The sequence below is a fragment of the Macaca nemestrina genome, chromosome 4, assembly GCF_043159975.1.
Source record: "Macaca nemestrina isolate mMacNem1 chromosome 4, mMacNem.hap1, whole genome shotgun sequence".
In the NCBI taxonomy this organism is placed as follows: Eukaryota; Metazoa; Chordata; class Mammalia; order Primates; family Cercopithecidae; genus Macaca; species Macaca nemestrina.
In genome coordinates, this window is record NC_092128.1 from 98,813,226 (window position 1) to 98,837,490 (window position 24,265).

Below are 24,265 nucleotides of genomic sequence, written 5' to 3' on the forward strand. Positions count from 1 at the left end.
AATACTGATTTGAAAAAAAAAAATACTCTCTGATCCTACTACCCCCATGATCAGATGCTTCTTGGTGAAAACATTTCCTACTTGGAATTCCATGGAGAATATCATTACATGTAATTTTCCTACTATAGCTGATGACATGGAATGCAATAAGTGCTCATTTTGAAAACATGTGAGCTATTGGTCACTTGGTTTCCATCAGAGAATACTAATTAGGGTAAGCAGTACATGGCGGTCTTGGCCCGAAAGACAGCAATGAATTCATTAGGGAGAACGAGGATCAGCAAGGCTCAGCTAATTTATCATATTGACCACAACATGAAATCAAGTCGCGTTCCAGAACCAGAACTCATTAAAAATGTAGTGGGAGAAGAGGGAGCAAAGACTGTTTTACTTAGAAGCTTAAAGACTTGTGGGAACAAAGTATCAGGATACCCATAGCTTAGGGGAAACCAGGGCTGCCCGCAAAGATTTCAAAGGAGTCAACTTCAAGGACATGGAAAGATTCTTAAGGGTGGTAAGGAGAGGATTAAATAAAAGTTATAAAGTGAAATTATTGCAAAGGCAATTGGAGCTACACATAAGGAAGCAATTTCCAGCCATAATTTTAATTAGGAGCATAGAATGATCTTCTGTGTAATGATGACCCTTCATCATTACCATTACTCAGAATTACCCTGCATCCACATGCATAAACATAGAGTGGAAATTAAACATAGACATGGAAGAAAGGTCAAACATAATCACATCTTTCAGATCCTCCAGCTGCAGGTGAAACTTTTCAAACAAAATACTAAAATACAGTTAGCTCTCAATGTATAAATATTCAACTTACAAGCAATTGATAAATTCATTGTCACCGCTGCCCCCCCACCCCTACCCATCTCTGAGCCTTCACACTATGTACTCTTGACTATGGAACTCCCTGCTGCTGCTGCAGTAGCAACACAAATAATTTTATGGATAAAAATGGAACTTTCAAGAGAATGTGTGTGTGGAAGAAAGGAAGAAGCCGTGAAAGCAGACGTGCTTTAAGCACAGAAGCAAACCCCCTCTGGCAAGCAAACAAGGCTGGCTCACCCCTTCCCAAAAAGATCACCCTCCAAACCTCTGACATGGATTACTCATCTTTATTTTACCATCTTGTTCACTAAAGTAGGAGATTCATTCAGCTTAACAAACACCCTTTGTAAAATGCAAATGACTTGATAAGTGGACCAGACCACATCCATTATTCACACTGTGAATCAGATTTACTTTCCTACTACCAGCTACCATCAGCTGCCTTGAAGGAATGAGAGTTTTGACTGAGAATGATTAAAAGAGGAAGAAAGGTAAAATTAAATTCAGAAAACGGAGTGCTACAGGAATATGACAAGGAAGGAGTATCACAACAGGAAAAGAAAATCCAAGAATCATAAGCCTATCAGCTGCTTAAAGGGCTCTAGATGAAGAGAGATGATGACATAAATTGTACTTTTCAAAATCTGCCAGGAGAATCCAGGAAATAAAACAAATATTCTTTTCTCCTCTTCCTTCTTTCCCTAGCAGCAACTTGCTTCCAGGCCCCAGAATTCAACTTAGGCTCACTAAAGAGGAAAAAAAAAAACCAAAAACTAGAACTGGGCTTCCACTTGAGATAAATGGTCTTTTGTGCACTAGCCTAGGAACCTGTCCACTGTCATAATTCCTTATCGTGGCCTCCTAGGACACCAGCTCCCCCACCAACCTCACCACGGTCCTTACTCAGTGTTCTCGCCATATGGATTTTCCTTCTGTTCCTCTAACAGGTCAACTTGCTCCTGCCTTACGCCTTTGCTGTTTCCTTTGAGAAACAGTCTTCTTCCAGAGAGTCCTTCACATCACTGTGGTCTCAATAAATTTCACCTCTCCAGATGGGCCTTCCCTGACCCTAACCAATGTTGTCCCACTGCCATTCCACAAAACTCACACATAACTACTTGTCTCTATTAGTCTCATTACGTACTTACTTCCCTCTTAGCACTTAGGCCTATAAGAAATATTATCTTGTTTATTTATTTACTCACGTATCATCTGTCTTCCACACTACAACCCAAATTTCCTGAAGGCAGGGGTGACGTCTCTTGATGGCAGCTGTCAACCCTGTGCGTTGAACAGTGCCTGGTGGGTACTGAGCACTCTGCATGTTGGCAGTTCAGAAAAGAATTTCAGTAACTATATGGGACACTTCTTTTTTTAATTTGGGAATTTCTCTATTATGAATGGTTTCAAAGGCATAGCCAATAATCATCTCCAACTACATATTTATAGTTCTAATAGCCCAAGTTCGGTCTCCACATATTTTTGTTTCTTTGATGATTGATTGAGAGAGATAGGGTCTTGCTCTGTCACCCAGGCTGGAGTGCAGTGGCACAAACACAGCTCACTGCAGCCTCCATCTCCAGGGCTCAAGTGATCCTCCCAACTCAGCCTCCTGAGTAGCTGGGATTATAGGTATGCACACCAGCATACCTAGCTTTTTTTTTTTTTTTTTTAATTTTTCATAGAGACTGCATCTCACTTTTTTGCCCAGGCTGGTTTCGAATTCTTGGCTTCAAACAATCCTCCCTCTTCAGCCTCCCAAAGTGCTGGGATTACAGGTACAAGTCACTGTGCCCAGCCTCTATCATTGTTTTAAATTTACCAATATTTGTCTTTTACTGAACAAATACAAGACCCTGGTTCCTGTAGGCCATCAATTAGAACCCAGTCTAAGTGATATATATATATATTTTTAACAAATGATATAAGATAATTTATCATTTGTTATAAATGATATAAGATGTTATAAATGTTATAAATGATATATATCATTTGATATAAATGATATAAATGATATACACCTATATGTGTATATAGGTGTGTGACTCCTACAGTATACTGTCCAATCCTGTTTTACACTATCATTTAAAATCTTCTATTTTGTATTAAGGTTTTATGTACACACATACTCTCTCGCTTGGACTATAAGCTCCTTGAGGAGTGGAATCCATGTCTGATTCCTGCTACCTCCTGAATGCCTAGGATTGTGCTTTATATATACACGTGCTCGACAGATCCCAAATGAATGCACAAATTATACTTGCACTATTACTCAAAGTGACTCAAACTATGACCTATCCTGTCTGCAACAGCAATTTCCCTAAGTGATAACTGGGTAATTGTAGGGAAGCAATATTTTCCTTTTATAGTAGCAGCCTAAATGACAACTGAAAAATGCAGACTATTTGAAATACAAACATGCACAGGTTACACTGTATAAACACAGACACAGGTTTGAATGAAAATTAAATGTGAACATTTAAACATGGACAGTTCTATTCCCAAAGTTTGTGTTCCCCAAAACTAAGGAGCCCTGTCTCCTCCACCGGCTTGATACCTAACAAGCAGGCTGTGTTGCTACCACAAACATTAACTAAAAGGCAGATATGAGACAGAGTTTTCACTATGTGGCACTAAATATATTGTTTAATATGTAAGGGTTGCTACATGTTATGAGTTTTACAATTGTTCTTATGTCAGTTAATTGCTTATAAGAACAAACAGCACCCTGCCACATGCTCACAGCCACATGTTCTTTGGCTATTTTAATAAGAACTGGACTGGATTTACAGCAAAATAAGTTTACTTAGGACTTTCTGCCAAAATCTTATCTGATAACCGCCCCCCACACATGGACATCTGGGGACGGCATTTTGAAACACTGTTTTGAAAGAACACGGAGATGTTTTCAAGGGCAAAAGAAAGCTTCAAAAGAGGCAATTACTTTTTAAGTCTGATCAATAGCGAAGAGCAAGAACTATAAAATACCTCTTAAAAACTCATTTCAGGGTGAGGTGCAGTGACATTTACAGCAACACCAAGAACAAAATTCTTATAAACAAGCTGGTGGTATTCTGGCTAAGTAGGTGGTATAAACATAAAATTCTGTTTGTATCTATGTAACTAGGTAGATGGAGATTATCAACCAATTCATCTCTGGTCCTCTTCCTGTATTAGAGTCTTGTGCTATTGTACTGGCTCTCTTATTTTAAGCAACTCTGTGTAATGAAGCTTCTGCAAGCTGCAGGGATTGGCAACTGTACAAATACCTTTTTCCATTCTCCCTGTTTCACTTCAGGAAAGAATTTCATTCTTCTGAAATGTATGGATAGCACTGCCAATCTACAACGCTGCTATGGAAGCCCAAAATACAACAACAACAACTAGGATGATCGCAGCAGGGGGTAATTACTGAATGCTCACTGTGTCGGTCACCGTGCTGAATGTTGGGTATTTGTTATCTCTAATACCCCTCACACTCTATTCTCCCTATTTTACAGGTGAAGAAGCTGGGACACAGAGTTTAAGTTACTCGATTAAGGTAGTTCAGGTAAGAATGAGTGGTAGGCGTGGGATTCCAACCCAGTTTTTCTAACTCTAACCCAATACCCTTATCTCCCATATTGAACCAGTTCCTGCCCTGGTGATGTCATAAACGGAAATTCAACCTCCCTCAAGAAGGAAAAGATAGAAATCCCTGGACACATATGGGGATCTGGGCTGCATCACACCAACAAGGATGAGTCTAGAAACAGCAGCATGCTCAGAATCTAGAGAGAAACACCACCTTGGTGGAAGTGGGTCTGTGCCGGGCTGCCTCTGGCACTGAGTTGAATGTGTGGTATGAGTACACAGTTCAATTCCACCTATTTTTTAGTGAGCACCCACTATACACCCACCATTTCAACACATGCCACAATTTCAGAGATGAGTAAGTCTTCGTCCTTATGGAGTTTGTAGTCTAGTTAGGGAGAGAGATAGGAGGAGGATGAATTAAAATACTGCATGAAGAGACCCAATTCTGAACTAATTGTTCAGGGACAAGGGTATGTCTAGACCCAGCCTATGGTGAGGAAGACAGGAAGGCTTCCTGAAGGAGAAGGCCTGAAGGAGCCCACAGAGTGAGATGGGTGGAGAGCCTGCAGGCCGCAGGATGGATGAGTGCTTGCACGGGAGGCTCGCAGGCGATGAGGCTGCAGGGCCAGAAAATAGCAACGGCCAATGCTGAATGCTTATGCCATGCCAGACCCTGTGCAAATGTACTTTAATGCCCAACAGTCCGATAAGCTAGGCATCCTGATGTCGTCTTACCAAGGCAGCTGGGGCACTGGAAAGCAGTGACTCGTGTGAAGTTGCTCAACAGTTAACATGGTGGGGTAGGGACTGAGACTCAGAACCTCTCACTCCAAAGCCTGCAGAGAACTGTGGTGCTGTTGGCCTCTGAGGCTCAGTAAGCATCTGAGGGCAGGAAGGAGCAACACACAAAGAGTCTAGGTAGAGAAGGAACATGATTCAATCTGTGTCTTTGAACACCACTCTCACAGCTGTGAAAAGTAAGCGGCAGGGGTGGACCAGAGGCACGGAGACCAGTCAACTGCTCAGCAACAGCATCTTCCTGTGGTCAAACTTCTCTTGCTGATAGCTCCCTCTCCCGCTGCCAGTCACCCTTCACAAGCCTGCGGCATTCCAAAACAAGGAAGGAATGTATTTGGAACAAGCAATCCATAGCAAATCAGAATGCCCTTTGCCAGTCCCCTACCTGGATCTCCTTAACAGCATTTATCACAGGCCTCAAGAGGCCTTGCAAGTCCTTTTCTGCCTCCACAGGGTACGCTCTTGGATGAACTGTGCATAATTCCTCTACGTATCCCTGGGATATAGATGGCAGTGGTTTCTAAATGATGCCTCCCCCTCTCTACAGATGCCATTTCTTGATAGTCACCACATGAATGGTGTCTTCCGTGCAGCCAGGAACTCAGGATGGCCAACTTCAATCCTTTGAGACCATATGACAACTGAGAGCCCAAAGGGATTCCATTATTAATGTGAACCAACATGAGTGGTACATAGAAGGTATCTGACACTCTTCCAAGAACTTTCCATGTATTCATTCAATTGTCATGACAATCCTATGGGAAGACACAATTAATTATTACCCATTTTCCTGATAGGGAGACTGAGGGACAGGCAGGTTAAGTCCCTTGCCCCAAATCACACAGTAGGTAAGTAAGTGGCAGAGCCAGGATTCAATTCCAGGTAATCTCACTCAGAGCCCTTAGTCTTAACTACTATCCTCTGTTCAATGCCTCCCACAAGAAAAACTAAAGAAAAGAGATCCATGTTCCAGAACCACACCTACCACCTGCTATGAAACAAGCAGGTATAACCTCTCTGCAGGGCTTATGTATTTATTACCAGAAGGGAATAAACACAGATTTAAAAAGCACACATTTTCAAAAGCCTGATGCTGGTAGAAGTCACAGTGGAAGCAGGAGCCAGAAGCTATGAACAGACCCCGCCAGGTAAGACAGGCACAGAGAACAAGTTAATAATGGCCTAAATATAAAGACATAGCTTCAAATCCAACCTACTATTAATTAATTTATGTATTGCCACTAGGGAGGAGGCAGTTAGTATTAAGTTAGATTAAATTATGGAGAAGCTTCAGCATTGCTGTGACTATTTCAACAGTAATTATTAAGTTGCTATGCCTTCCTTCCCTAATAAAAAACCCTTTATTCTCATTCTCAGAATGCTTCGCCGTTCACCTGTCGCTAGCTTCTTTTGACAGGCATGACAGGCTTTTAAGATTAGACTGCAGACACTTTTCAAAGAGAAAAAGGAAATCTGATTTCTAAATCCTAGTGGGCTTCTCATCCTAACTTGCTCTGTGAAGAATATTTGCCGCCCATCTTCTTCTCCAAAGGGCTTTAGATTTCCTTGTTATGCTGAGTGTTACACTTGCAAAGACTGACAGTCCTGGAAGGAAATTGTAGATGTCGAGTGCTGGAGCACTAAATTAGGAGTCCAAAGACCTGGGCTCGGGCCCCAGACTTACCACTTGTGAGTATGAATTTGCCCTCAGTTTCCATATTTATAAAATAGAGGCACCTCTCAGACTACCTCCCAGAGTGGCGGGAGGCTCAAATGAGATAACATGCATGACAGTTGTTTGGAAACTGTACCATCACATGAACGTGAACGACATGGTGAACTGGCTAATTAATTAGGTCAAGGTAGACCTGAAGTGGAGGGGCTGAGTCACTGCCCCACTGCCCAGCACTGAAGATCAGGGGCCTGGTACTGGTTGTTTTGCTTCACCATCAGAGACAAATTTCCCGGCTGCCTATAGTGACCTTGGTTTAGATTTTGTCACAAAACACTGATTTCGTGTCCTCCTGTCAGTACCTGAAGACCTCAAGGGCCATCAACCCACTGCATCTATGAAGCTGCCAAGCTTTTCATGGAAACACCAAAGGAAACTCTTTGCAAGGGCACATTCCTTCTTCTGTGCATCAGCCAGAGGCCCAGGGAACAGTTAGTGCCATGAAGTGAACTGTGTTCCCCAGAGCTGATCCATTGATGTCCTAACCCCTGGTACGTCAGAATGTATTTTCTTTGGAAAAAGGGTCATTGCAGATATAATTAGTTAAGATGAGTCATTAGGGTGGACCTCTAATCCAGTGTAATCGGTGTCCCTATAAAAAGGAGACATGTGGACACACAGACAGACATGCACACAAGGAGAACTTCCTATGAAGATTGGAGTTATGCTGACAAGAAACTATCAAAAGCTAGGAAGAGGACCTGGAATCGACCCTTCCCTAGCACCTTTAGAGGGAGCACAACCCTGCCAATACCTTGATGCCAACAATTTTAGTCCCTAGAAGTGGGAGGCAATAAATTCCTACTGTATCAGCCACTCGGTTTATGGTACAGTTATTGTAGCCCCAGGAAATCATATATTTAGGATTTACTTTTCCTGTTTCCCTACACTCAATAATTCATTCATTTAATCATATTTACTGAGGATCCACTAAACGACAAGGATGAAGAAGACATCTATATCCTGCCTTTAAATAACTTAGAGTGGGGTAGGAGGCAACAGCCCTCTGGACAAACGTGATAAAGTGGTGTCGAGGTATGTTTAGAGTATACGTATTTGCGGAACAGGGAAGAAGGCATGGTTCTTTCTGGAAAGGGAAGGAGGATGGGGAGGGAGACTAGAAAAGGTTGCAAAAAGAAGTGCTTACTCTGACAAAATAAGTCCTTCAAGGTATCCAGCTCCTATAAAAGTTGAAAGTCACAAATCTTTTTTTTTGAAATGGAGTTTCGCTCTGTCACCCAGGCTGGAGTGCAGTGGCGTGATCTTGGCTCACCGCAACCTCCACCTCCCCCTCCCCGGTTCCAGCAATTCTCCTGCCTCAGCCTCCCGAGTAGCTGGGATTACAGGTGCCTGCTACCACACCCAGCTAATTTTTGTATTTTTAGTAGAGACGGGGTTTCACCATGTTGGCCGGGCTGGTCTCAAGTCTCAATCTCAGGTGATCCACTCACCTTGGCCTCCCAAAGTGCTGGGATTACAGGCGTAAGCCACCGCGCCCAGGCAAAAGTCACAAATCTTAGTAGCCCAGAAAACAGGCAGAGAATAAAATAACCAAGGTGTCAAAATATGAGGAAGGCTAACAGAGACAGAAATACTCACTACAGTATTTTTACTGCAGTCTAGGAAACATAACACCTGCCACCCCTCACCCCAAACCCCACTGAGATTCTGACTCAGTAGATCTGGGGTGGGGAGAGAACATGTATGCCCTTAAAACGTTCTAGAGGAGATTTTACTGTCCAGCCCCCCATGGATTCTGTTGGTGCTTCCCAACATTTTCACATCACAGTACATAGAGTCAATAATAATATGTGTACAATACATTGAATTAAAGTAGAGATAACCTCGCAACATTTATGCAGATAAGAATCTGTTTTTATTATTTATATCACATTGTTATGGCAAGAGAAATAAAATACTAGGGAAGATCTTAGCAAGAATTTTTATAAATATTCCAAATACTAAATTCAAGAACTTTACATAAGTTACATAAGGAGCCACATAAGTGATGCTCAAATATAATTTGAACTGTTATAATGTTTTGAATTGTTGTAGGAAATGTTAAATGTTTTAACAGAAAGAACTTTACAGCTGTGAATATCTGGTGGCAATGTGAAACTCACTCACAGCATATAGTTTAGGAAGCTCTTGGTTATGTTATGCTATCCCAGCTTTTAATTTGGAGTAGAACAAAATTTCATAGACTCAAAAGATGCAGCCACAGCCCTGTATCCTGTTACAGTGAAATCCCAAGCCAAATGTGAAATAGAAAATGGAGGCAGACACAACTCAGAGACCTGTGACTTCTAGAAGGTTGAAGTTAACAAACAAAATGAACAAGCACCTCCTACATGGAAAGCCTGACAACCAGAAGAGAAGGTTTAAGGAAAGGATTTTTCAAAGACTCGGCTTTTTAAGCTATAGAGGTGGATTCTCAGAACTTGCCCTGAGTTCTTTAGGTACACAGTCACGGAATGCCAGAAAATTCCTGTAAGGTGTTGGTAAGAGGCCAGTGCTACTCAAACCAGGCCAGTTTTCTCGGTAAAAAAGGTGTAGTTAGAGTATGTTGAGTTAATTCCCATAAGACTGTCAATTCAACTTTTATAGGATTGTATTATAGCCCTAAGATCAATTTAGATGTTTTCAATAAAACGTGCCTTAAGAACAGGAAGCCTTCATTATCATCAGGCATAGACTAAACTAAAAAAGAAAAAGAAATCCTGGTTTTTAGTACAAATGTTCACATACAGTAAGTTCACCAGTTACTGTGACCTCCCCCTGAGAAAGAAAATGGAAGGTTCTGATGTTAGGTGTTTGACGGATACTTTACGTATAGTTCTCTTAACCTATGACTTTCAGAGTTTTGACCAAGGCTGACAGTAAGAAATAATTTCTAATATCTTCATCAGTATACCTACATGTTTAAAATGAAAAAGTTTCACAAAACACTCTTTTCTAATTTGTTTTATTATAAAAATAATACTTTTTACTGGTCAATATTGATATACAACTTCTTATTGGGTTTACAGTTAGAAAAAAGACTACAGTCAGAAAAATACCAGTGAGCTAAATTATACTACATCTGCAGAGCAAAATATGTGGCAGTCGTTAGAAACAATGAGGCAGTTCTACTCAAATGGAATGATTTTCAAGATATATGATTAAATGTAAGAAAATTAATTTTAAAATATTAGGATTACCTTCTTAATGATGTTCAAGCATTTTTTTCCCTCTTCTTTGTTAACAGGACATGAAAACAGAATTTCGTAAATGCTACTGCCCATAAACATCATCATCATCTGGGGAACTCAGTGAAATTCCTGGAACTCATCCTCAGAGACTCTGATGTGATGTTCAGAATTCGGTATTTTTGGTATGTACCACCCCCTACCCACACACACATATACACATGCAACAATTCCAACAAAGGTACTCTGAGGACCACACCTCGAGAACCATTTCTAAAGCCTCATTGACACTCAGGTGAGCAGTAATATATTCCCTGAGACTCGCTGAGAAGCCTATACTTTAAAATAAAGCCTCCACTTTAAAATAAACACTTGGGAAACACTGACCACCAGGAGTCAGAAATAAGTTCTAAGGGCAATGGAGGAGGTGACTCCGTAAGTACTTCCTAAATACTCAAGGCCCTTCTACTGTGGGCACCTTTCCTTTGTCCTGCCATGTTTAGCTCCCAGCACAAAGGACACTTCAGTAAGACGTCAAGTATAGGAGGCCTTGCTGTTGAACTTACGTTGCTCACTGCTCCAAGGCCCTGCTAGCCCATGCAGCCCTTTTGTCAAAAGAGGTACCACTACTTCTGGGTAGGACAACAACCTAGCACGAGATGCAGGGCATGGCCAGCAGAGAGCAGGCTGGATTTCAGCACCCTTTCCCCCACCCAGGCGTTCACGCACAGTGAACAACCTGCACAACCACACTAGATGCAATCCAATTCACTGTCAACCCTGCCTAGAGCTTCTTCTGTGTTCTGGGGATAGAAAGTACGGGCATTGTGTTGGAGCAGAAAGACCATTGTACTGGGAGTCAGGAGAGCTTTCAGTCTCTATACCCTGCCTCCAACCAGCTACTGAGATCGTCACTGGGCCATACTGTTCTGCAGCCTCTGAGAGACAGAATGAAGAGTTTTGTTTAAGCCTAGGTCCAACCCTCTGGGTCTAGTCTCACCTTCCACAACTCTCATCTCTTTCTCTATACTGCAGATTGACTCAAATACTTCTACTTCCAAGAGTCATCAGACTTTCTCTGTGATGCCTCCAGCCTTGTAGTGCTGTTCCCTGCTTGGGAAGCCCTTCCTGATACTTGTGTGTCTTGAGAACTCATCCATGTCCTTCAAGTTTAAGTTCCAGCAAATTTAACTTTGATTTTAAAAGGCTGAAATAGAAATAGTTATTTCTATGGCCCTCTATCTCTGAAGAAGCCTTCTCTGACTCCCTCAGGTACTGCTTCCAACCACTACACCTTGAACATAAACACCCTCCTTAGACAAAGCATCACACTGTATTATAGCTCCTGGCTGGTGTGCCAGTCTTCCCTTGGCATGCAGGTACACAACCTTTGGAGATGATGTTCCACTGACTATACAGTCCCAGGTTTAGAATGCTCAGCATTCATGGAAGGAATTAATAAATGGGAAAACTGTTTCTTCTACCCTCTAGCAGTTACTAAAGCGTCCCTCTGATCAAAGAGAGGGATGGACCTATGTCGTCTTTGGAGCTATAGACAGATCCTTTAAGTAGAAGATGATACTATCCATAAAAGGAATTTATGGTATATTCTTTTCATCAATGCAGCCAGACTGCAGGTCTTAAAGAGGTTCCTTTTATGGATAATATCATTTTCTCCTTACATATAAGTTCCTCCTTATATACCGTAAGCCAGGTCATGTTTATTATTTTATTATCTGTCTTTCCTCCTAAAATGTAAGCTCTAGCAGATCAAAGTCAATTTCATTTAGTGCTGAATCCTCACCACCTAAAACAGCACCTGGAGCCTATAAGGTGCTCTGTAAAACGTTGTTGAATGAAGGAATAAATGAACAAATAAGCCTATGAAAATTAAAGTTGCTGGGTGGGGGTGTTAAGAGGAGGGAAAGAACTAGGAACAGGTGCTGCATTTGTAACACGTTTACAAATTGCTTTATAATCACTAATTAGCCACATTCTCTCCAATGTAGGTAGTGCCTATCCTCCCAATTTTAAGATAAGGGAATTCAAACCCAAGGTCACACAGCAAATCAGCTTCAAGTTCAATGCTTAGCCCCTAGCCAGTAATAAGAATAAGATTAAAGATACTGCTGAGCTCCAAAAGTTTGAAATATTAGAGAAAGTAAGAGTTGAAGGCATGGGACCCAGAAAGCTTTGCACATATTCTCAGCACACTGCATCGAAAGAGAAACAGACAGTTCTGTCTGGAATTGTAAGTTCTCAGTGTGTATACACTGCATTATTCAGTCATCAATTTCCAAGGCCCTGAGAGGCAGACATTTGCAGGAAACAATGGGAGCAGCAGTCTCGCTCCAGAGTCTCAGGCCCTGCCTGCCAATCAGCAGTGACACCACTCTGTCACCAGGAGGCTGGGGCTCGCTCACTGCCAGGGGTTTGTACAGGCTCTTTACAGAGCAGCTGGAGAGGAAAGAGAAAAGGAAATAAAACCTAACTTGAAAATAATTAAATCAAACAAACAATAGGCTGACATCAAAAATAAATATATTTAATCACAGTTTAATCACAGTATAATCATCTAGCAGCAAATATGCTCATTTATATTATACATGAGATTCCAAATTAAATTTTTAAAAAAGGAAAATGGACAGATGGATAAAGATTCCTAATTTTTCTATTTCAGCCTTTTTAAATCAAAGGTAAATCTACTGGAAAATGGCACTCGGCTTCCAGTATTATTACTCATATTCCAAGAAAGGAAAGTAAAATGTAAATTTTGATGAAACTTAAAATTTAATTTTGGTTGGACTTTTTCATTTTACTTTTTACTTATAGTTAGGAGATGAGATCACTCTCCTCTTCTGTTTTAAAAATCATTTTCCACAAAACTATCCAAACACGTTCAATACTGCTAGATCTAATGACAGAGGTCATAGTGAGTTTGCATCACTGAACGAGGAATAAAGAAATCAAGAGATCAAAGCATGATTTAGGCTGAGAGAAAAATAAAAAAAAGAAACCAAGAGAGTTCCCATCCTTGATCCCTTCTAAACCGGATCCACATTTCCAGCAAGTAGAAGGACAAAGGAAAAGGTAACTAAAATGTCCAGGGCAGTAAAAGGCCTGTGAGTCAAGGTTCACATGTACAATCTTTGCTTTTCCAGGTACTGAGGGTATGATGCTAAGAGGTCATGCCTCCCAAACTACTGGAGGTAAATATGAAAACACGCCTAAGCACATACTGAAATGGAGACCAGGAAAATCCAAAGATAAGGATAAATTATATGCTGACCCTGCAGCTTAATCATCAACCACTTAATCTTACCCCTAAGTAATGTCACATGAAGCATTTTTAAATATTTAGCACCACAGATTCTTGTAGGAATCCAACAGATAATAAAAGAGGGAGAAGGGTTTGGTAACAATTCATCCTCAAAAGAGCACGGAAAGTGACTGGAAGCTTTCTCATATCACTTAACAGCTACTGAGAAACAATTTATATAAAATAAGAGTCATCCATTTTTATGTGTGTAGTTTGATGGGTTCTGGCAAATGCTTACAGTTGGGTAACCACCACCACAATAAAAAAAAAAAAAAAAAAAAAAACACCAGAACATTTGCAGCACCCCCAAAACGTTCCCTTGTGCTTCTTTGTACAATCTCCTTCCCCCATTCCAGGATGCTGGCAATCACTTAACTGTTTTCTGTCTCTGTAGTCTTGCCTTTTCTAGAATTTCATAAAGTAAAATCAAACTGTATGTAGCCAAACTATATGAACGCTTCTTTCACTCAGTATGATGGGTTTGAGAGTCACGCATGTTGCTATGTGAATGAGGAGTTTGTTCCTTTTTATTGCTGAGTAGTATTCCATCTCTCCATGTCAATTTTATACTCTTCCTAGAAGCCTTAAGATAAATCCCATACTATTATTCTAAATACTATTTATTGACTTCCCTTGATTTTGTCTTTGGCAGAAATGTCAACACGGCTGTGGCCACTTGGCCAGGTACAAAAATAGCACCTGTCAGGAGGGTCAAGCTAGGTAAGCCAACAAGAATTTAAACAAAGAGTTGGAAATGCCTAGACATACTAAGGAGCAGAAGCTAGCAGATGACAGGCCACCATCTTGAAGAAATCTCTTGACTGTAAAAGATTAGAACAACATTAAATTAAGGAAAATCATTTCCCCATTGATCGATTGATCAGTAAGTATTTCCATTTAGGGAACAGTGATACACCAGATGATCTGTAACTTGTCCCACTGTGAGGGTGACATGAGCTATCCTATGGCACTTGAAGATTCAGGATGTTCTGGTGTAACACATGAGTGAATCTTCAGATAACTGAAATTTATCTTATTAAGTACTGTAAGTACTAATTAAGTATTAAAAGGTGCTAATTCTATGCCTTATTAAACAGAGTCTACTGAATATAATCAAGTGTTTACTTGATGACGCAGACTGATCATTATAAACAGTCTGACTGCATGATAAGCTCTTAAATAGAGTTGTCCTCAGGGATGGTAGACAATTGTCTCCCTATTCCAAATGGTCCCAGAGTATTGTCATTTAAAAATAGAAGTTCCAATTTTCTTCCTATAATGTTAACTATCACTAGTCATACTGTTGCTGTGTTCTTGCTTTTAACCTACTACAGGCTGAGTTTCCTTTGTCTAAAATGCTTGAAACCTGAGCATTTTAGAATTCTGTATTTTGTTGTTGTTGTTTTTGTTTTTGAGACGGAGTCTCTTTCCGTCACCCAGGCTGGAGTGCAATGGCGCGATCTCGGCTCACTGCAACCTCCGCCTCCCGGATTCAAACAATTCTTCTGCCTCAGTTTCCTGAGTAGCTGGGATTACAGACGCCCGCCACTATGCCTGGCTAATTTTTTGTATTTTTAGTAGAGGCGGGGTTTCACCATGTTTGTCAGGTTGGTTCAAACTCCTGACCTCGTGATCCTCACACCTCAGCCTCCCAAAGTGCTGGGATTACAGGTATGAGCCCGTGCATCTGGCCCAGAATTCTGATTTTTTGGTGTTTGGGATATTTGCATTATACTTACTGGTTGAGCATCCCTAATCTGAAAACCCAAAATCCAAAATGTCCCATTAAGCATTTCCTTTGAGCATCCGGTCAGCACCCCAAAAATATCCAATTTTAGAGTATTTTGGATTTCATATTTTCCAATCTGGGATGCTCAGCCTATACTATTTTCTCTTTTTATATAAAAAAATAAAATATTTCCTTCATACAGAAAAGCCCAAAGAATAAGTATCCAAGTACCCACCTTCTGATTCAGCAACTGTACACACTTAACATACTTCTTTCAGATCACCTTTCCCCTACTAGTAAAAACAATTTTATTTTTATTTATTTATTTATTTTACATTATGAAAGTGTAGCTACCTTCCAAGACATCTGGAAAACGGAGAAAATAAATCAGTCTTGGCTGGGTACAGTGGGCCATGCCTGTAATCCCAGCACTTTGGGAGGCCAAGGCAGGTGGATAGCTTAAGCCCAGGAGCTCAAGACCAGCCTGGGCAACATGGCAAAACCCCATCTCTACCAAAAAAAATGTGTGTGTGTGTATACATATATATATATATGTATACACACACACACACAAAAAAAAATTAGCCAGGTGTGTTGGCACATACCTATAGTCTCAGCTACCTGGGAGTGGGCTGGGGGGATGGGGGACAGGGAGGCTGAGGTGAAAGGATCACCTGAACGTGGGGAGGCTGAGGCTGCAGTGAGCCGTGATTGCACCACCACACTCCAGCCTGAGTGACAAAGTGAGACCCTGTCTCAAAAAAAAGGAAAAGGTAAGAAAAAGAAATCACTCTTAACATACCACAACCACTCTTTACATTTTGGTGAATTTCTTTCTTTCCTTTATCCTCATGCAACTGGGTTTCCCAGGTATGTCACTTTATCACACGTTTCTTACTTTATTTTATTTTGTTTTTTTGAGACAGAGTCTCACCCTGTGCCCAGGCTGGAGTGCAGTGGTGCGATCTCAGTGCACTGCAACCTCTGCCTCCCGAGTTCAAGCAATGCTCGCGCCTCAGCTTCCCGAGTAGCTGGGATTACAGGCACGCACCACTACACCCAGTTAATTTTTGTATTTTTAGTAGAGATGGGGTTTCACCATGTTGGCCAGGCTGGTCTCCAACTCCTGACCTCAGGTGATCCACCCACCTTGGCCTCCCAAAGTGCTGGGATTACAGGCGTAAGTCACCGCGCCTGGCCCACATGTTTCTTTAGATTGCTACACACCATAATTTTTTAGAGGCTGCATAGCAGAGCAAGTGAATATACTCATTATTGAACCAATCCTCTCTCATCATTACTCACTTAGGATATTTCCAATTATTTGCTATTGTAAATAGACTCCAGAGAATATCTTTAAGTATATTGTTTAGTCTTTGGACTTTTAATCTACTAAGAAGGCATATCTGAGTATTTCTTGACTTAACTTGTTATCATCAGAGTGAGGCCTAAGAAACTCTGTTTCTTAAAAATAAAGAAACTGTTTCATTCACTCATTCATTCATTCATTCATTCATTTATCCATCCATCTATTCATTTACTCAAAACACATTTACCAAGTTCCTTCTTAATGCTAGAGATCTTTTTTAGTGAAATAAATTAAAATGCATAGTTGCTACGCTCAATAAGCTCATGAACTAGCTGTGAAGACAAACTCACTGCACTTGAAACAATCAGACAGCAACAAAGGAACGAGGAAGGATTCACTGATTCACTGCTGACTGAATGACACATGCAACTCAGGGTCTGCAGGAAGAAAACCTCCTTGCGGTTTACGCAGTCAGAAATGGGCAGCTGAGGAGTCCTTAAGGATAGGCGAGGTTTCCATTTCCGCTGGCTTTACTTATCTATTTTACTGCTCTCATATTAATGAAGGGATGGTACTCAAATCTTTCCCCCAATCCAAAGTCAAGTAGAGCAAAAATAACTCTTTGTCTCCTGGCATTACGTGCTGTCCCCATCATTTTTGGTGAGGGAATCAGGGTGATGGACCACCTTTCCTGTGCTACCAGGGAGCATTCACACACAGGCTGGGCTGCAGACTGTAAACAGCCTCCTCTCCTCAAGCAGCCCAATCTCTCATATCTTAGCAATTGAACCAGACAACTATATCCCCTTTCTTGCTCTGTCAACAAATGCATGAAAAGCCTCTTTTTTTCTTAATGCCTATCAGACTGGAAAAAGTGCCAAAGAAGTATGTCGCCAGTGTCAAGAAAGATGTCCATGGAGAAAGAAAGGGCAACAGTTCACCTATTTTTTTCCCTCTGAAGATCAAAATGTAAACAGGCAGGCAAAGGCAGGCAAGCAGAAAGGCCTGGGTCAAACTCAAAGGTCCCCACCCCACCCCCAGTCTCTCTGCTCTATGAGGCCCTGTCTTTTCGGGCTATTGCAAGTCCTCCTTGGCATGCCTCCCTCATCGGTGAGGACACTGAGAAGTGTCAGAAATAGGGAGGAGCATCCAGTTGGTAAGAGCACAGAAATAAAGAGGCAATGGGAAAGCCTGAACCCACGGGTTCAACTGGATTCCCACACAAGCACACATTGATCGTCAATCTGAATCAGTGGGGGGAAAGGTCACTTATCTTTAAACGTGAGAGTTGTCTGAAACGAACGTATCTGCTGAAACATGGGATAGAGCAATGGGCTAAATAATTACTAATTAATTCACTTAGCAGTCATCTCATTTTCTTCCCACTGTCCATTTTCTTACTCCATTGTCTTCCCCACATTTTCTTCCCCTGAGGAAATAAACACATTGATGAAATAAAACAAAATCTCACAATGCTGATTGGAAAGTCCCTTCTGGCAGGAGCCTCAGCAGTGACCATTAGAGCAAACAGAGCACCCACGTGATCTGCAAGAAGGTTTTACCTTCCTCTATTCCCTTGCCAGGAGCACCCTGACAAACATTCCCTGGCTCCTTTGAAGACAGGTTTCCTGAAGAGGACTCCACCTCCTTCAGGAACTTTCTAGGGGAGGCAGTCAGAGGACTGAACTGAAATGAGTGTTACTGTAAGGACAGGATCATCCTGACTGGTGGGGAGGCAGGTCCAGAAAGCTCAGGGGGGCAGGGTACTGCTTAAGGGAATTTTGATAGAATCTGTCATCTTGTCAAAGGCGGGCATTCAAGGAAGTAGGAAGAGGGTGGGCAAACATGTGTTGGGAGCACTCAGGGAACTGCCAATCATTTGGCACAGCTGGCCTGCAAAAGAGTTGCTTGCAGACTTTTGGATTTCACAAAGCAGGCCATGAAAGAAAAGTAATGCCCACAGAAGAGTCCAGAAAACAAAGATAACGACTATCATTATCTTCATTTTGTAAAAGAAACAAGTTTAGTGCACACACTCATCAAAAGGTATCACCTCTGAATAAAGGCCACAAATGCCCCCACATCTAACTTAAGGGAAAGTCACAACAGCGTGTGTATGTTTTTTTCTCATTGCATGAGGACCAGTGGGAACCCTGTCATGGGGCCGGCCCTGGTCTGCACATTTGGGCATGATGACTACAGGGCACAGGAAGGGGCTTTCCTCTCCTAAGAGGCCACGCAACTCGCCCAAGCCTCACACAAGGGAGACATTAGGAAGCACTCAGGTGGGGTCTGAAAGAAAGCCTGTGTGTCCACCTGCTTCTCATGCTACAGGCCACCTCACCTCGAGGCCCATGCTGATGGCCTGACAACTGAAGGAGACTGGTTGTTGAGGTCCAAAACTCCACCAGTCATTTAAGTGTCTGCAGGCAGCATGTGAAGTATAGTCGTCAAGTATTTTAGATTAAAATGTGTTCATTCTATAGGATAGAACTATTCAAATTTCATGTATGAAGAATTTGTACTAGAAGTAAGAAAGTTTTAAGTTATAAGGCAAATGGAAAAGCACAATACAAATTATACATAATAATTAATAATGTAAATAAAGACTGAAAGGAAATGCATCCAAATGTTAACAGCAGTAGCTCTTGGGAGGGGGATTTTTTTTTTTTCTTTTTTTTTGAGACAGAGTCTCACTATGTTGCCCAGGCTGGAGTGCAGTGGTGTGATCTCAGCTCACTGCAACCTCCACCTCCCGGGTTCAAGTGATACTCCTGCCCCAGCCTCCCAAGTAGCTGGGATTACAGGCACATGCCACCACACCTGGCTAATTTTTTGTATTTTTAGTAGAGACAGGGTTTCACCATGTTGCCCAGGCTGGTCTTAAACTCCTGACCTCAAGTGATCTGCCCACCCTGGCCTCCCAAATTGCTGGGATTACAGGCATAAGCCACCATACCTGGCTTGGAGGGGGAATTTAAAAAATGCTTTTCTACGTCTTATAAATGTACTATTATTTATTTTCACGTTTTCCTTTATTTTCTATATTTTCTACAATACTTTCAAAAACAAAGGATAAGACCAGGTGCATTGGCTCATGCCTGTAATCCCAGCACTTTGGGAGGCCAAGGCAGATGGATCACTTGAGGTTAGGAGTTCGAGACCAGCCTGACTAACAAGGTGAAATCTTGTCTCTACTAAAAAAATACAAAGTTAGCTGGGCATGGTGGCGCATGCCTGTAATCTCAGCTACTTGGCAGGCTAAGGCAGGAGAATCACTTGAACCCGGAAGTTGGAGGTTGCAGTGAGCTCACGCCATTGCACTCCAGCCTGGACCAAAAGAGTGAAATTCCATCTCAAAAAAAAAAAAAAAAAAAACACTGAGGATAAAATCTTTTAATTTTTAGAAGTTTGAGTCAAAATTATTTTTTTTAAAAAAACTGCATTTTGAAATTGTCATAAATTGCCACAATTCACTCTACTAGTAAAAAAAACAAGAAAGAATTGTGGCTCATGTTGACATATACTTAATAATTATTTTTCTTTCTACTTTACTATCACTATCTCATTAGCATTTCATTTATAGATTTCCCAAATCAAACCAGCAGCTTCATGTCTTTACGTAGTTTCATCCTCACATGACAATGTGAGAGTTTCGATTTGACTTAATTATATCATTATGCAGAGGAAATTTAGCTAGGTCTGTTGATGAATCAGATGTTATTTTATATAAAACAACAACAACTACTACAACTACAGGTCAGCTAATGATATAGATGGTTTTTAAAGGAAATGAATTGGGTTTCATGGTTTCATGACAGGGTTACTAAAACTTTGCTCTATAGGATTTTCCCATATTTGGCTACATCTCTTCAACAACTTCACAAATATTCATCTGAATATCTAAAAGTCCTATATTTGGAATAAATCAAAAGGCTTGACTGATTACTCAGGAAACCGTGAATCTAATCCCTGGTATAAGTAAGGTGGCCCTCTGACCCACTCCATCTCCCAGTTACCCCACTATGCTACCGAGCACATCTTTTCCTCTCCCAAACCCCACTGCATTTCTTCCAATGCGTACTCAGTGCTTCCTCTATGTCAGGCATTGAATTAGTTTTTTCTATCTCCCATTGACTCAGAAAAAGGAAAAGAAAAATCAAAGGCCATATAAGTAATAACAAATGAATTCTGACTTACTGCTCCTTTGTAAAAGAGAAAGATAAAAATTAAAAATTTGACTCAGGAAATAAAAGAATAGTTAAGTAAATATGGCGAGTTAATGAAGAATGACAGACAAGAAAGTAGTGATTGAAGAATGGGTTATGCGGAGGTGAAATTCAGCTATGTCTGTTGATACAGGACAGGAAAAGGAAGAAGGCAGGAGGTCTGAAAAGGGGACACTGCAAAAAATGACAGTGAAAAAGCATAAGAAAGATACAGAGATAACCCAATACAGATACATAGAAATACATTTGAATTTTATAACTTTTTCATAACTATTATGATTAAATGTTTTTAAAAACAGTGTAAATTGGTGTTGCATTTTCACAAAGCTGTATTATATAGTTTCTTATGTTTCTAGGAAGAATTTTTAAAATTTATACATCATGTAAAATGTTTGTTGAGCAGTCTAGGTAATTTCCAACTTCCAGAGACCAACGTCCAGTTCATCACAATTTCTCCCTCGATTCAGCACCCCCACTGTGGGCCTATGAGCAGTGTGGGGCCACTAGTACTCTCCAAGGTTACACCTTGGTTTGCTCATCTTGGAGCACATGGTTCTTAACACTGTCAGCGAGGAAATGGGCTCTCAGAAAATGTTTGCTGAAATAAAACTAATGAAATGTAAGCATCTGGCTCTTTGCAAATGATAAAAAGCATCATATCTCTACTAAAAAAAATGAGCAACAATGTTTTCTATAAATTTATTTTCCTAAAGTCTGTATTTAGAATATGATTATTCAAAAAAAGTGACTAACTTCTATTGGGGAAATTTTCATTAATAACCAGATTGCAGCTTTTTTCCAATTATAATAAAAAGGCAAAGACCAAAAAAAAAGAAAAAGATTGTTCAGTTAGATGAAGATACCAGGAAATTCTACCTGAGGCAAACCTATCCCACAGCCATCTCCATTCTAACTGTCTCACTCTCTGCAGCCATACTGAAGAAATCTATTCCCTCTTTCTTGACAGCCCTCCTCATATCTGGAACTATGTTCTCTTCACCAAGCTAAGCATTACCAGTCCCTCTTCTCTTACTCATTCATGGCTTCCACAGCCTTCATTTCTTGATAGCCTTTCTACAGAGACTACTTCATTGAATGTGACAATCAGAATTGATGTGGTCTGGCAATCAGCATGGTGGGGTTAACACTCACCATACCCAGAAATCCATACCTCTATTAGGGGTGCTTTGGGATGTCTGCAGCTCAGAATTGTTTGTAAGATGTGTATCCTCTCCTGCCCTCCACCTACCTGCCCTTCTACCCCCTCCCGCTGGAACAATTATCATGAGACTCTAAAAGAAGTCCCTATCAAAATGTCACTATGAAAAATCCAGGGAGAACACCGGGAAATGCCAAGAATTCTCAGTCCTTGGGTACTTTCATAAAGGGAGGAAGAGGTACACATGAAGACGGCCCCTATCAAAGCCTCCCCAAAGTTTTGGGGACTGCTGTCCTCCTTGACTGCCCCCCTCCCATCCCAACCCATGAGGGTAACTGGCTTGTATAACCACTTAAGAAAGAATCTGCTTTTGCTACAATCCCACAAGCTGATCCCACAATCTGAGCTGTCCAACCACAGAATAGACCTGCAATAAGCTGATGATTACAATGTTAGTGATTACAATGTTCAAGCATGGCAGAGGGCCACTGTCAGGGTCCCTACAGAAGTCTCCAATGGGGAGAACAGATGGGTTTGAGACCACTAATGACTCTTCCAGTATTTAAGATATGATCATTATATAGCCTCTTCAAGATCCTCTGGTCAAACTTAACCTCATATCCAATACTCTGACGCCCTGGAGTGAGCGCAGGACTCAAACATTTATTCAACAATCAAACAACTAACCAAACCACATTTACTGAATGTCTCTTGAATGCCCACCATTGTGCCATACAAGTGAAAAAGGAATTCCACTCACATTCTCTGGCCAATTGGATCTTATTAATCTATCACTGAGCAAACTTAGGCTGCTGGTGACAATATTAAGTAATTATTTATGATTCCCTATTCCTACTTAACATTTATTAATTATGGTACTTAACTTCTTAGTTTCAAAATTTCTGTAACATCAATGACTATAAATATATTATATTTCCTACAAAGATGATGCCTACAATATTGAAAAAAAAAGGGAGTCTCAATGATAGACCGAAAAAATGGCCTTTTCTCCTAAAAACAATTATATTCATAATAGACAAAACATACTAGGGAGAGCAAAGGCAAAACATTTAAGAAAAAGAAAAGAAAAAGCTTAGAAGTAGATACAGTAAGCTATCTGCAATTGCTATCTGCCCTTGCTCACTAAAACTAAAAATAAAATTGGCCTGTGGTTTACTAAATTTGGTTGCAAGTACTCTTCCCCACCAAACCACTCTGCAATCACATCAATCACTAATGAAAATGATTGGGAGGGGGGATGGAAAGGAGGCTGTAGTAAAAATATACTGTATATTTTCTGGAACGTATGATGAAACAGAAGGTTTCACTTCTTGTTTCAACCATTTTAGCACCTTCTCCTTTTACTCAATTTCAGGGCATGAAAGAGACTGGGCAGTTGGGCAGAATATGAGGAGAACTCATTTTGAGAAAAGATTAAAACCTGGCCCACTAATAAACTGTCTTCAGTTACTATACACATCAGTCAAACCAAATAATTCACTCTCAGTTTAACTCATTCTGCAGGGCTCTGGAATAATACATCATTCTTCTGATAGAGGCACAAGTCCATTAATTACCAAACTGTGCTGCCACAGAGTTATACGGTCTTCATTATTCCCCTATAAAGTGTGTTTTAGTTTTCGAGGCAAGAGGAGAAATTCAGATGGGAAATGAGTAATTTAGGAATCTTTTACAGCTCTCTAGCCTGCACTAAGTAGTCCTTTCTTCCCTTTCAGAGTTAATCATCAAAGGTACTGAACACGGTATGGAGGGCCGGGCCACCCATGCCCATTCAGCAACTACAACCTTCACCTAAATTCAGAATTATCACACAAGAAACGACCCATGCAGAAGAGACCAAGAGAAACAACCACACCTAGGTTGTGACAGCACAGAATATGTGTGTGTGTGTGTGTGTGTGTGTGTGTGTGTGTGTGTGTGTGTGTGTGAGAGAGAGAGAGAGAGAGAGAGAGCAAGTAAGCAAGCATGGGATGTATAGGAACCAACTACCTGGGCCCAAATTCTAACCCTGCCTCTCCCTAGGAAGATGACCTTGTGCAAATTAACCTCACAATGCCTCAGTTTTTTGATCTGGAAAATGATCATAAGGGTATAAGGGTACCTACCTGATAAAGTGTCTATGAGGTTACATAAGCTAATGTAGATAATGTCCAAATCACAGTACCTGGTATGTGTGTATGTGTGTGTGTGTGTGTGTGTGTGTGTGTACATATATATTTATTTATATATATTTACATATTTATATATATTTATATATGTAGATCAAGGATATCTATCTATCTATATATCTCTATATACATCCTTGATAGACACCGTATTCATCCAATCCAAACTGCCACTCACTCCAGCATGCTGGTATCTCTGG

General features: G+C 40.8%; 1 protein-coding gene across 1 annotated transcript in view; it reads right to left on the reverse strand.

Moving 5' to 3' along the window:
- LOC105475778 (JAZF zinc finger 1) overlaps positions 1-24,265 on the reverse strand; it is a 351,209-nt gene that overhangs the window by 302,967 nt on the left and 23,977 nt on the right. The gene's annotated exons all lie outside the window — the stretch shown is intronic.